Source organism: Pieris rapae, chromosome 7 (genome assembly GCF_905147795.1).
Source record: "Pieris rapae chromosome 7, ilPieRapa1.1, whole genome shotgun sequence".
Taxonomy (NCBI): Eukaryota; Metazoa; Arthropoda; class Insecta; order Lepidoptera; family Pieridae; genus Pieris; species Pieris rapae.
In genome coordinates this window covers 589,972-606,238 of record NC_059515.1, presented here as the reverse complement: position 1 = coordinate 606,238, position 16,267 = coordinate 589,972, and positions in this window count along the sequence as shown.

Sequence of the window (16,267 nt, the reverse complement as noted above, 5' to 3'; positions counted from 1 at the left end):
CGCTCCGCCTGTTGCAGACCGGTTGCCGCGTTCTTCCATCCCTTTCTAAATGAGCGGCTCGTTCGATCTCAGCGTTGTTTTTTGTATCGCGGCCTCACATAGAAAAATGAACCGACATTTTGGATTAGCCATGCGAGGGTCTTTGGATCCGGGCGCGGCAAACATGTTTATTTATTCTGTTTGTCGAATGTTGTAGGGAGATATAGCAAGATAAATATACTCAGCTCGCTAGCCGACTCAAGAGCCGATAGCGACGCGGCGTATCTTTGATACGACGTAGTTAATTTATGAATGTTGTAAGTAAAATAGAACTGCCGCTATCGTAATTAAGGTTTCATTATCTTGTCTATATTTAACCTGACATTTATGGACTTATTAAAATAGTCTTCATTAAAGGGCGTGTCGTCTTAACATAAATTTGAGGCATTTCTTGCGAAAAACAAACAAAGTCAAATTAGTGCGTATCAGAAGTCGACTATAGATGATAATAACATCGACTTGCACGAGCTACAGAGTCAGAGTGAGAATCTTCGTCTGTCGCACTCTTTATTTCTGGAATTACCAGATCGAAAGGGAGTTACTTTACGAGAACTGGTACGCTCTTTTCTTGAAGGAATAATTCAACGGGAGCTGCCACAAGACTGCCTTAAAAACGCTGAATTGTGGACGGACGTTGAAAAAAGGATGGAGGTCGTGGAGGTGATACGGGTGTAATTTCGTATTCTTCCTCGACGTCCGAAGATGAAACTCAGCTGATCTCTACTACTCTCCATGGTAAATGCGGTAGAAGATGCATCTCATCGCATCGCCAAGGGGCCAAGCCACTTGGAAAGTGACTGGTCCTCAACAATTTGAATCGCGTTTCGTTAATAACGGTTAAATGGAAGGGGCTGGTGCTGTGGAGGCCCAGAGGTGATTATCCATGTGGTGCCGAAGTTGTGCTTTATAAAGTTACAAGCGATGGCCCGAAGTGAAAAATCTTGAGACCTCCAAAAAAAGATTTTTGGAGGTCTCCATGAAATGCGTGAGAAAAGCTATGTATGACTGAGGCATGGTAGCGTATCATTAATATGCTTTGATAAAAATACATTATGAAATACGTAACGATATAAAATAGGGTGCAAGCATTAACTTATCAGGCACGTATGATTCATCTGAAATACCAGATGACTCAAACTCATCGTCAATGATGAAGGGTTTCTTTATATTATATAGGTACCTAGTTGTTATGGAATGAAATATAACAGGAAACTTAAAAAACGCCGAGAAAGACGCAACAGATGGCAAACACTAGGTATGCGCGGTGTTTTATAAATAATTATTTATTTTAATAATAGGTCCTTACATATGGCTTATTTCGTACTGGCCACTTTAATCACGATTTTCTCCTCTTCGGTAAGGAATTCCAAATTCAAATTTGTACAGCTATTTATTCATGTATTTGTGCTTCGATGACCGTCATTCATTTGTTTTTTTATTCTGTTTTTTTCTGTTTGCGTCACTCATTTTACAAAATTGGAAACTTAAAGTATCGCATTATTTACGAGTACGAGTTCCGCCGTGGCACTAGTGCTGCGGAAACGACTCGAAGGGTGAATGATGTGTATGGCGGTCATGTTGCAAAAGAAAACACAGTTAGTTTTTGGTTCAAACGGTTTCGTTCTGGAAATTTCGACCTGCAGAACAAGACCCGTGAACGGCCTGAGACCCAAGTTGATAATGAAGTATTGAACGCTATTGTGGAAGCGGATCCATCGCAAACCACGTCCGAGTAAGCTGCAGGCTGCGGTGTTAGTGATAAAACTGTTTTAGTTCACATGAATCAATTGACTGAAGCAAACCGGCAAACGCGCGTCGACTGCTGCGTTACATTACTGAACCGGCACAATAATGAAGGTATTTTAAACCGGTATTTTAAACCTGTGATGAAAATGGATTCTTTACGATAATCGGAAGCGCTCAGCGCAATGGTTGGATCCTGGCCAGCCAGCCACATCCTGCCCCAAGCGAAAATTAACCCCAAAAAAGTTACTTGTAAGCGTTTGGTGGACTAGTGCAGATATTATTCATTGCAGTTTTCTCAAATCTGGCCAGACTATTACGGCTGATGTCTATTGTCAGCAATTGCAAACCATGATGGAAAAGCTAGCGGCTAAACAACCTAGCAGGTCAATCGTTCCACGCCACTGCTACTTCACGACAACGCACACACACACACACACTGCACAACAGACGGCTACCAAACTAGAAGAGCTTCCATTGGAATATCTAAGACATCCTCCGTAATCCCTGGACCTTGCTCCAACAGATTACTATTTTTTTCGAAACTTGGACAACTTCTTCAAGGGAAAAAATTTAACTCTGATGGGGCAGTCCAAATCGCCTTCACAGATTTTATTGATTCCCGTCCGACTGTTTTTTTTATTAAGGGTTCAATGAACTACCTAATGGCAAAAGTGTATAGAAAACAATGGTTCATACTTTGATTAATTAAATATATTATACTAGTGACCCGCCCCAGCTTCGCACGGGTGCAATGCTGATGAAAAGCAGGTTTTTATTATGTATTGTTATTTCCGTCGCTGGAAAGCTCCGATAATATACGCGACTTATAGGAACCATATATTTATTTATTTATTTATCACTACATTTTCTATCTTAACAGTAAATATAAATATAGACATATACAATCACGGACTTTTCTGTAGACCTTTTCAGTGTGTACAATACTTAGTACATTATTTTGATAAAACTCGTAGGGTTCAGCCTGCGTTTGCAGTGTAAGCGGAAAAAATTTAATTATTTACGACATCACATTAGAAACCTCAAAAATAACAGTACTTCTCCACTATTTAATGGATGTTATTATACATATAAACCTTTCTCTTGAATCACTCTATCTATTAAAAAAACCGCATCACAATCCGTTACGTAGTTTCAAAGATAAAGCATACAAAGGGACATAGGGACAGAGAAAGCGACTTTGTTTTATACTTGTATCTAGTGATTTAAAAATATTCGACTTTTTGTTCCTCTCATACAAAACGCCAATTTCATATGGACATATAATATAATATAATAATATGTTAATTTTGGCATGTGTTTGTCCTAATCTTGGGGTCCAAATATAAAATAATGAAGGAAAACAACGTGAGGAAACTGGCATGCCTTAGAGCCAAAAGTCGACGGCGTTTGTCAAGTCTCATCACCTACTTGCCTATTAAGGTAATGATCACGAAACTTAAGAAGACTCAGACCTGAATCTCAGTATTTCTCGAAATGAAATAACAGTAAAATATAATTATCAAAAGTTGTGTTTATAAAAATATAAGCTATGCCAAGAATTTGGTGTTAGCTCGCGGAGGTAAGCAATTCACATAAACCTCCAATAACTATTCCTCAAAGGAGGAATGACAATTATTTACATACATTAATAAATAGTTGTAACTTATCATGTATAAAGTTTTGTGAGAAAATAAATGAAGATTATTATTATTATCTAATACTATAGTAATTTTTAGTTGGCTTTTAATGCGCAGAAGCCGCTTTTACATTCACGAATACAACATAATCTTGTCAAATTTGCTGATAAGGAAGGGATTTTATTTTGGCCTTTTAATATAATAACGCATCGGTATGAAAAGGCTGTTAAGTTAGCGTTACGCGATACTTTGAAATCGAATCCAAATAACGTATAAGAACAAAATAATAAAAATATTGACAAATTTTGCCTAAGTTTAAATTTTGGCTATGAAAATTATATCATACTCTGTAAACTTTGAATTAACGAGAAATTACAAACATATTTCACACTATATTACGCCTTCGAGCATTTAGGAAAATCGTACCATACCATACCAAGCGAAGAGTTTTGTCTACAGTTTCCCAAACCACCGTACCATCTCACTGATTCTTATCTCGCTGCGAATGCGAAATTAATGGCCCAGAAAATCCTTAACGAGTTGTCATGACGACGGAATTCTAAAACTACTTATATTTAAATAAAAAAATGCATTATGAATTCTACAGTTTCATGAAGGAGATTAAAATATAATAAAACTAATTATTATAATCTGTTATTTAAATAACGAATTATATCTTAAGTCGGCCAAATTATATTCATCTTTTTTTATAGAACAAACGGGCTGGAGGCTCACCTGATGTTTAGTGATACATCCGCCCATGGAGAGTCACAAAGCCAGAGTGCTTGCGAGAGGCAGCTTCGAGACGGGTAAAAAAGTATGACGTCGCATCGCGCTATTTGAAAGCCGTATCCATTAAAGATACAAAATAGTAAGATATTCTAACTAATAAAAAAAATAGGTTACCTAAGATTTAGACATAACGTTATATTATTACTTGACTATTTCGTGTCATTTGCTCTTTAAATAAAACCATATCAATATTATATAGATAATAAATTAATGATCTAGATGGACAGTGCCGCAGTTAGACACAGCTTGAAGACTTCTCTCGATCTATCTCTAGATCTCATCAATCACGACTCACTGATATACGGCAAGAGAGCCCTACGTCAATTTCTCCAAGTTCAAATCGCCTCTGCGATGTGATCGTCGTTGGTACACAGAAGGCAAAGGATCAAGACCAAGTGAAACTCATTGTCCTCAAAACTATACAGTGTCATGAGTGAGGTGCTGAAAACCAGTGGAAACTATGCAGTTATATTAGTTAGTTTGTATTGTCTTGGTATTTTGTATTTTAATATGTATAAGTATAAGCTGTTAGATTACTTATAATTAAATAACTAAATATGTATATGATCCCTTGCTAACCACGACAGACCTAAACTACCGACTGAAGAGAGAGATTTTTCCGTTTAGTTAATAAACAGTATCAAACTGTAGTATTGTCTTTTATTAAAATAACTTTTACACATTTAAACAAAACATTTTATTTAGGGATTTGAAGCTATGTATATAATATAAATTTATAATTATTTTAATTTTTCCCGACGTTTTGCTTGCTTTACAGCGTGCGTGGTCACGGTGACTGAAGACAAAGGGTGTTGAATGTCTCACAGCTGTACAAAAAGTTATATTATCTGTGTTCATTTCCCCGGAGTTGATATCGACTAAAAGATGAAGCGATTTGCAGAAATGACTCACGAATCCTCTATTTTCGTGGATTGTTTGTCTTGATTTTAATTTGGATATTATTGGATCCCAGGAGTTTGATAATTTTAGGCCTTTTTCTCTATTGAAATTGGGGTGATTTTCAATCAATGGCTTCGCGTACCAATTTTGGGAAGAATCTTATTTCTTTCGCAAGTACTTTCGGTTGGTCAAAGCGTATGTAATGATTAAGCCTATCTTGTGTGTGTTCACAGACGGCTGATTTTGTGTGTCGTCTATGTCTTATGATTAAACTGTTTTATACAATACAACAAGTATTCTTTCGCCTTTTTAACTGTAAAAGTACAAAGCAGCTGTAACGAAAGTTATGAAAAAAGCGTGGACAGAAGACCTACCCTTATTTTCACGAAGACTAAAGTTCACGGAGGACTGTAGTCCAAACCCTATTTATTCTTTTTTAGGGAGTTTAATGGCCACCTTGTTATAGTAAAAAGTAAAAATAAAAGTAGAGACTTTACGGGTAGAATTGGAGTAATTTCGTATTGTCTCGACGACCGAAATTCAGCAGCGAGTAATAATCCCAACAACTCCTCCGAACCCGACATAGTAGAAGTAGAAGATACAGATACCCCTCAAATCTACGCAACGCCAAGGGTTTTAAAAGTGACTGGTTGTCGATTATTCGAATCGTTTTTTGTTTAGACGGTGCCCTGTACCAACTCCCGCCCAGAGTTGGGAATACTACTCCATGTGGAGCCGAATTTGCTCTTTATAGAGTTGCAAGCGGTGGCCTGGAGTGACGTGCCGTCTACCCCTAATTTCTTCTCTTCTTTCTTCTTTCTCTTTCTGTCTTTACAAATAATAGCAAAACCAAATATCTTTCGATATGTTAACAACTGTTAAAATATTGTACTAGTTTAATATTATTTTCTCTCTGATATACTTACTTAGATTACTTCGTTACACGGGATTTAGGCCTAGATTTTTTTTCTGCTTCTATCTGGTATGAAATAATTAATAAAGTGGGTGCTGCTGGGACCAAAGCTTAATTATAAGCACAAAATATGTTAAGTATTGACAAGATTTTCAAGATTTATGATAATTTATTACAGTGTGACTGTAAAAACTCGATTAAATTAATACCTGCCATCAGAAACTGTAAATACTTCGGCATCCAAGCATTCCATGGTAATCGCTAAGAGTTGTCTCGATCCTTTGTAAGGCAGTAACCACATGGTGGTTCCCGACGAGAAATTTGCACAGGCATTGCAAAAACCGGCTCCTTTCTCAGAACACCTATTGTCAGAATAATAACGACGCGCAATTTTGTCCATACTCGCTTCCCCCATTAAAGCTTCTAGCAACAAAGGGTTGTGTCTTGCAAGGGATTTTGAACGCTACATCCCACTAAAAAGAGCACTTTTTCCTTAGCATTGCTTGAGATTTAATATTTCGAAGCCGTCAGTCATTTGCTTCGGGATCGGGCTGATGTTTGCACAAAATAGCGATGTAAGCGCTTCACCGTTTTCCCTAATAAAATACGAAAACTTTACGCGCTTAAAACTCGCACGACGGGTCGTTAAATTGACAGGGTGCTTTTCAGCTGTATTGTTAACAAAAGTTTCCCTTCCTTTGACATTCAAACCGGGCATTAGGTAGGTATTTAAATTTGATACGATTTTTTGCGTGCACAGAAACTTTTTCGGTGTATCATAAATAATTGTCTTTTTGTGTGAAGGCGGTTCTGTGATGATTTGTTGGCAGATAATTACCCGTTTTAAAATTGTTTTGTTCTTGCTTCTTGACACTTATTAAATTTAATGGTTACTTTTAACCGCGGCAGGTAATAAATAACTAAGTTATTGTACTCTTAGATATACACGCTTTGACAAGCTTTTATTAAAAAGTCAATTAAATAGCTGAGGTACTTCAGTCAGTCTCAAAAAAAGTTTTTGAAGTTATACTTCTTTTGGCACGATGGAGAAAAATGATGAGAGTGAATTTTTACAATGCGCACGCACGCCGACACCTAAATTTGACATCGTAAACTTAATTCTAGGTGGCGTGAAAATCGATAATAACTATGTTTAAGTTGTATATTCTAGTATTTTTATATTTAGAACAAGTGTTTCGTAACAGTACAATTAAACAATGTAAAAAAATAAATATTATTTTGGTGTTTTATTAAATCAATTTCATATACGACCGTGACAGTATTTACTAATCATTTATTATTTATTTTTCCATACGCCAAAGAAGTATAACTTCTAACGTACACACACTCTTTTTTTTATACGTTAAATCTAGACTGTTCAAAGGAGTTGTTCGGATTAATATCTGCAGCTAACTCAGCTCATCATCGAACGGCGAGGCAGAATACGAAATTCCACTTGTCACCTCGTCGTTCCTCCTTCCACAGATGACTGATGAGCGTATTTTAAGTTTTTGCCACCAACCTTGTTGTGGTATGTGGAACTAGCTGCCCACTGAAGTATTTTCGAACCAATTCGACTTTGGGTCTTTTAAGAAAAGAGCGTACCAATTCCTAAAAGGCCGGCAGTGCAATCACGGGTCCTCTGGCATTGCCAGTGTCTATTGGCGGCGTTACACTTAATATCAGGTGTGCCTCCTGCTCGATTGCTCCCTGTTGTTTAAAAATGGAAATTTGAATCTAGTTTTAAAGGTCAAATTGTAACACTTTTTTATTTTTTTTAAACAAATCGTTTTTAGTTCTTTTCTCGTAAAGTTAATATCTTATATCGTATTAATGTACTGTTTAAACGGCTTTAGGTGATTAACACTTAATAGATAAATACATTATTTAATGTATGTTTAGTTCATAGCTCAGTGTACAGTACACTTCGGGAATCATCATCATCAATTGGGTTTATTTTGACGTATGACGTGACGTAAACATTGACGTATTAACTAGTATAACATTACGTGTTTGAGATGAAGTAAAATACATATAATATAATATAATAAAATATGTCATAGCAATAATGACAACATAATGCGATTTTCAAACTGAACATTTTAATGTTCAATAAGTTATTTGTACTGAACCACATACCGGGGCTCTAAATTAAAAGATTACTCGTGTCATACTTTGGCATTCGAACAGTAAGATACAAAAAAAATAACGAATTGGGAATCGCTTACCACAAGCCTCTATTTATAACGTTTTTCTTTAACCATACCGATAGGGAACCATATAGAACCGTAAAATATCTGATGTACACTTTTCACTTTTGACATATGTCATTGTAACTGTCACTGACCAGAGAATATAGATAATAAAGTAGCATTTAAAAACAAGGTTTTAATGTGTCTGTCACATTTTTTTTGAATATACAAATAATTATATTTAAGAGGCAATGCATAATAGAATGCAAATTGTCATCTGTACTGACTTTCAGAAAGCGTTTGACTAAGTTAACCTGAATCTATTTCGTTTTATTTAGTTTTTTATAGTACTTTAGTGTGTAAAATTTATGGAGTTTTTTAGGACTCATAAATAAATTGAATGGAAAACAACGATTAAACTCCTTGCCCCTTCCATCCTCCCTAGACAGTTTAATATGGTGCTCTCCTAGACAGGAGTGCCCACCAATAGGCCAGATCTAATAATTTAATATCAGGTGTGGCCAAAGGTTTCTCTATGAAAAAAAAATTGCTGTGGTAAGCCTATTTACCGATTGTAACAACAACAGAGATTATATACAAATTATAAGAAAATAAATTGAAAATTGGCATTTTTGGCAATTATAAAACTTGAAATCTTGGATTTTGAACGAATTGTCGAACGAATTTCCTCTCTGTTTGTTGTTTTTTTAGGACAAAAAACCGGTGATTTTTTTAATGCTTATAGGATAGGTAAGCATTACTATTACTAAGAGGAGCTCGTTCCCGCAGCTGCTCTCAGTATATGCTGTTCCTGTTCCGAACCAAAAACAAACACTTTTACTATTTTGACTATAGCTCGAATGCCAATAATAAATTTCAAGTGTATTTTTTAAAACGAATGCTTCAAAAGATATTCACTCGACTTTAATGAAATTACTCAACAGTGAAGGGGTGGCGAGGGAGAAAAGGGACCGGAAATTGAAAAGCCTACCCCTCTGTTATCCGTGGGGCACTCTTAAGGGCTCCCAGAATTTTCTCGTTTTCAATATTGTTTAGCGTGTTATATTAAATAATTAACACTGCCGTCATGGTTTTGCCGCCAAAGAGCTGGGTTTAACTTGGAGGTATGTGGGATTGGTTAGAAGCTGCTCACATGCGAAATGTGTCTGCTCCGATGGCGGATTGTACTTCATACTTACATATTTATAAGTATATTTATTTATTTCAGTATTATATTATTATAAATTATAAAGCGCGAAATAATTTTATATAATTTCGATTTTTTTAATGTCAGTTGTCAGTTTGAGTCAGTGACAAGTGGACGACCCCTTTCAAATAACAATGTACTCTTGATATATACTAGCACAGACTATACTATAGGGATTGATTTGCCATCGTAGTCTGTGCTCTGATCTGATTATTATATTTTACTTATTAACAAACACATATATCTTTAATTTATCGTATTAAATTTATCTTATAGACCAATGAGCTAACGTAATAGTATAAATTTTGTTTATGGCATTATTCACAAAATAAATTAAAAAAAAATGAAAAAATCACAAACAGACTTGCATTTCATTTCATTTTAGTGTATAGACACATTACAACTAGAAAGTGCGTTGCCAGCCTTTTAATATATGTATGTCGTACAGGCGGTGTTATAATTTATTATTTTATGTAAGTACATTGAAATAGAATTACTATTGATGACGTCACAAATATGTACTACCAAAATATACTTTGAAGCTCTTAAAGAAGGTTTCTTTTACTTTAAAATGGCATAAAGTTATAACTACTGCCATTAGGTATATATAAAAAAGGAGGTTTCTGTCCAAGGACTTGTTAGGTTTTATTTTAAATTTTTTATGTTAATTATTAGTACTTGACATTAGGATTTAGACATTGTGTGACAAGGATAAATCTGTCAAGCCTATCAAACAGTTTTGATGTACCAAAGATGTTGATGTCGTCAACTAACTACTATTCCATAAACAAAGAAATCGCGTAATCTCCTTGAAATCTAAACCAACTTAAGAAATACAATGCGCTATTATTCGCCATAAACGGTGATTAGCCATATGCCAGCCATGTGGCCCGTGTCCGACAAACAATTAGATTTAATACAATAGTAATTGTCTATGCATCGCTGCCCGAAATTTATAGTCTGTGGTTTGGGAAAGTGGTCTGTGGTATGATGCGAAAGTACTCGCGATTTAAATACAGACTACAAATGACAATGCTTAATAATCTACGTTCACTGTGTAACGGATATAAATGCAAAACGATTATTTACAGTCAGTTTTTAATTTGTTGGTTGTGGTGAAGTTTTATTTAAAGGTGTAGGTAGTATTTTTTTAAAGATTTTACGGTCTTATTTATTTATTAACACTTCGTTGCATGTACCGAAATATAATATAATATGTCAATTAAATTATATTTATATTAACTGGTGGCATTATTGCTTTCTAGCGATCTCTTCTAGGCAACCAACCAACCATCGCGGTCTTATTTTCGGACCCCATATTTCACTCATTTTTAAGTATGTATATGTAATTTTATATGTTATTCTAATGTTTAACTTTTTATGTTTAAAATCCCACGGTATTTTATATACATTTTAACAATTTAATACTATTTATATATTATGTACTTTAACACTTTTTGTTTTGCAGCAATTCACGAGGCGAGATCACTAACTTCTATCATTTCACTAAAAGCATTCCAGTTGGTTTTGACATTTGAAGAAAATATTGTTCATGTTACGGTTATATATTTTTTATTAGTTTATGTGAAGTACCTCCTCGTTAGCCAAAGACAATATTATAGATCGCAAAGTACCTACACAATAATTATGTTTAATCTTGTATGTAGAAATAACGTTGGGATAACCTACTTATAATCAAACATGATCGAAAGTCGACAAACAATGATTTTGAATAAAGTTTAAATTTTTATTTGTAAGTGTACAGTCGCTTGAGATGTATTTTAAATTCTACTAAAATTGCAGATCTGGAATAATTCGGCTACGACGCTTTATTCTTGTATATCATTTTTGTTAAAAATTTATTTTCACAATATGGAGGGCATCCAATTTCATTTTAATTACAAAGTTCTTAAATTCGAAAAAGATAATAATTGCTTTGTGCCACCCTTAAGCATATATATTCAACTCCTATTTAGTTGAATTAAACTACAAAATCACCAAAATTATACAATAACACAGGTTTATATCTATTTTATCTATGTATTTGGATATTGTACAAACAGCAGACACAGCTTTAATCTATGGACTGGCGCGCAATTCGAAATTCAAAAAATTCATTTTTATTTGAAACCCGTGTTAATCTAATTTCAAATTCAGTCATTTGCTTTTAGTTTTTTTGTGAAATTTTGGCGGTTGGCGTCATGGATAAACAAAAAAATGCATAAAATTTTCGAATATGTGGAATTTTGTATTACATGGAACCAAACGAAACATAAATGTGAACAGGCCTAACACTGCTTGCACGTACACCACAACACACACCAAAGGTTCAATAATTTTCATCTGGAAATGTTAAGCAATAATAAATAAAACTATATTTATACATATATGTTCAGTCCTTATTGTAGATAAAGGAGACGTACTTTTAAACGTCTTACGATATTTCTGTATACTTTTATTTTACACAATTACTAGAGTCAAGGTCCGACAATCATAGTGCCATGACAAGTATTTCTAAATTGGTACACATACGGATACCTAAATAAGTCTACATAGAGCGACCAGACCGGTTGAGACAGGATTCCGGCGTTAACGAGTTGCGCACACGCTGGTAGCATTTCGTAGAATTTCGATAATCGAATCATTTTTAATACTTTAAACTAGTGGACAGATCAGTATAATTATAGAAATCATTTTTTTTTACTAAGCACGATTGGGTAAGAGTGTGGCGACGTCCATGCGTCGGGTTGTCTCCCTCCCTAAAGTATGGCGAGGGGGCTGATGGCTGGCCATGCGTCATGCTCATGCTCGTGAATGGGTGCCACTTGTGGTGATTGGTACTTGAATTCGTGTATGCGGTGATATTAGTTCCCACGAGAATGTAAGTGCATGCTCCTATTTCACCATGCCTCCTGCTTGTAGAGTATAAATCTTTGTTTTTAATTAATTTTATTATTATTAATTACTTAAGATGTCATGTGGAACATGGCGTAATGGTGATATCTCCTTATAAACGTTGTGTAAAACAAAAAGAATTAATAGATGATTTTGAATTTGAAGGACTCATCTGATTTTAGTGCGGTACTTCCTCATCAATCATCCTCCATCAATTCCAAAGGGCTCACGAGTGCGTTGCCGGATGTTGTCGGGGTGAATAAATGTGATTTGTGGCGAATGGATAAATATGGATTGATGGTGAACCTGCTTTTTGCGAATTTCAGATATATTTAAGGTGACAACTGTTATGCACTGCTTAGAAGAATACTTTGCCGTTTCTTTATTTTTAAAAGGCCGGTAACGCACTCGCTAGCCCTTTAGCATCGAAAGTGTCCATGGGCGGCGGTATCACTTAACATCAGGTGAGCTTCCTGCCCGTTTGCCCCCTGTTCTTTAAAAAAAAATACCCAAAAATAATGTAAATGTGCACTTTTGTAATTAACGCAAACACTAAAGTAGTCAGCCAGCTTAGTTTGACGAGAAACTCTTCGTCAGTATTTTTGTATGGAACTATTACGCCATGCTTCACTCGACATAAATAATAATAAAGACCTTTTCATTTCCATATCCTGATATAAAATTGACTTCTGAACGCTTTCCAGATATCTCCTTTGCTAATAGTTTGACAGTCTTTTTCAGCTATTTCTACCAAATCATCAGCCCACTATATTATCTGATAACGTCTACTGTGCAATTGAGATTACGAAGCATTAGGTAAATTCATAATACATATATCAGATGCGAGCGTGAACGCCGCCTTACATTGTATAAACAATACGAATTGTACTATCATATTTTTACAATTCTGTTATACTCGTAGTATGTATATGTATATGTATCGTATGACAAATTTTTGTTGAGGACAGATATGATACTGAGTTGATCTGACGTGACGATAAAATTAATATGCATCCTTTGAATTGATACGAACATTAACTACTGTTGACAACTGATTGATGATCTATTTAGCCACTTCATTAATCAGAGCATTACTAGCAGCCATCGATGACCACTTAAAGTGATTCCTTCGTCGTCGGGATCTTCATAAATTCTGATATCTGTCCATGTCCAAATTGCGTATGGCTTTGAGAAAATCTGTCTGTTTTTATGTCTCTTATATGATGAATATATATTTTTCAACTTTTTAAAGATATTTTTTAATAGACCAATAAATAACTAGAATGTGATGCCATTGTTAAACTAACAATTTTTCCTTTGTTTTTAATTCATTAATCAGAATTATGATCGCCATCTTTAAAGACTTGCTGTTATATTTATATATAGGATGATGAATGAATAAAAAATGATCTAGTATTTAATGAATTAGAATTTAACAACAAAACCCAAATGAATTTCTGTTTAGTTGTAGTATACTTACCTAATTGTCTATTTCGGTGGAGCTATCTATTTTATTTTATTTATTTTGTACTCCTACAGCTAACATAAATTATATATAATAGCAAACAAATACACTGAGAATATAGCCACAGATGGAATACATGATACATTATATAACAAAAAGATTTATACAAGGGAACAAACAAACAATATATAAATTGGACCTCAATTGTATTAACTCTAGAGAATAAATAGTTTATGTTAAAACTGTAGAGAATAAAAATTTATGTTAATTAAAATAAATTTCAAGTATAGGTTTTGATTGATAAACGTGTTTATCAGTTAACGACGCGAACATTGCAACGCGGGTGATGCCTGAAAGTATCCCGCCATTTTCAAAACCTTTTATGAAAGATCTTTTTACAGTTATTTGACACATCTACGAAGAAAAGAGCTACGTATATTTTTTTAAATAAACAATTTACATTTTGGGTCAGAATAGTCGTTTAAAACAAGGCAGCTATTGGTGCTCTCTGTCAACCATTAATCGAGTCTTGTCAAGATGACATTCAAATTGGCGGTAAAAATTTAGGAGTTCAGCGGATCTCTGGCGAATTCAGGTTCACAATAGCGAGATGGGAAAGGGAGGAAGCGGATACGGACCAGCGGGCATCATTCCGGAGCCTCTAATGAAATGTAATATAACTTTAAAGTCCTAAACAACGAGTGCATTCGTTGTAAAATATAAGATAAATTTGTCGAATAATGACTGAATTTTAAAACAGTTCCAATTTTCTTTTCTATCGTTCTTTATGACTTGTATGTAGTCAAGTAAAATTAGGGAGGCGCGTGGCTCTGGACCTCTTAAATATATGATGAAAATACTGATAATATTACGTATTACGTAAATTATATTGTCGTTCCCAATGATTTTCATTAGGTAAGGTTAGGCTAAAGCCAAGAATTAGTACCTTCTTTCGTTCATTTCACAAATCATTATGTTTTAGTTAATTCCTATGGGGTTACAGAGTATGCGATGAATTGAATACACCGTTTCCGAATAACGAAAAATGTAGAATTTTAGGTAAATAAAATTGAGGTGGAGCCGTGATTTCCACGAATAATAATAATATATTAAGCAAACAAACAGACTTATAACCTAGTGTATCCTGTCAATCTCTCGTGGCAGTAAATCGAAGGGATAACAAATAATAGCAATCATAAATCGTTCCCACGTCACCTGGCGACAACTTATAAAGCCATTCACGCACTTGACCCTTTCAGAGCGAGAAACCGGGACGATCCGAATAAAATTATTAAAACCCTCTCACGGGTTCACGCACACACGCGCACTAACCCCGTTCGTACACACGCGCACAACCGCTATCGTGTTTCGTATGGCTTCGGATTTCAAATCGGGTCGCGGCGGCCTTACCCTGGAGCAACAAGTGTATTTTTAGCTGTGATGTATTTCGTTAGTTCGTTTGTGTTATTGCTTGAGGCGATCACTTGACCGTATTTGGTGACTTACGAACTGATTATGATCGGGCATGATTCGCTTTAGATGGGCATATGTCCAATTATGCAAGATTAATTACATATAAGCTTTTGCAATAGACATTTTAATATAGTAATTGAAGGTTTTAGTATTTTTAAATAAATGATTACTATAAAACTATAAAACAAAATTAAAAGTATAATTTCTTTAAATCTATCATTCTAGAGACCCGTAGTATAAATGTAGGAAATACCTGAAAATTTAAGGTAGGTACAACACTGAACCAGCCACCCGTAGTCCTGGAATGAGTGTAGCTTCCCAGCGAATAAAAATCCTGTCACTCCATGAGGCCTAAGTGCCAAGGAATCTTCTTAAATCAGCTAGGCTGGCTTAGTTAGCAAGGACTTTAAGCAGTTACGGACCAAATGGACGTCGAACTGCGGAAACTTAGTCCTTACATTCAGAGGTACAACATTTATGCCGTGTTTAATATTTCATCTCACTGTCTGTCGGTAAAACTTCTATCTTATTTGGTAAAGAGTCTAAACGTGAAGAAAGTTTTAAGAAATATAATTTTGATGTACGAAAAAACGTGGACTTTTTTTTACTTTTAGTCCAAATTTGATCACAAGACGATATGATTGGACTTGGTAAAAACTTATTATAACATAATTTATCAAGCCGTAACCGATTTTAGATTGCGAAAAACGTAAAAAATCACATTAATATAAACCATTAATTGTAATTAAATTTTATTCAGCCTTACAGTTCTTTTGTTTCCGTACGAGTGTGAATCTGTGACAATTAAAGAAGATACTCGTCGGCGCTTAGAAGCATTTGAGATGTAGTGCTATCGTTTCATACTCCGTATAAGCTGGATTCAGAAGTTCTCGAGAACACACGCTTATCGAACGAACTATCCTTTGTACAGATTTTTGTTGAATATTAATTATATAAGGACTACTAATAACTGTATATATTAACAGCGAATATAAACTGAATTAAAAG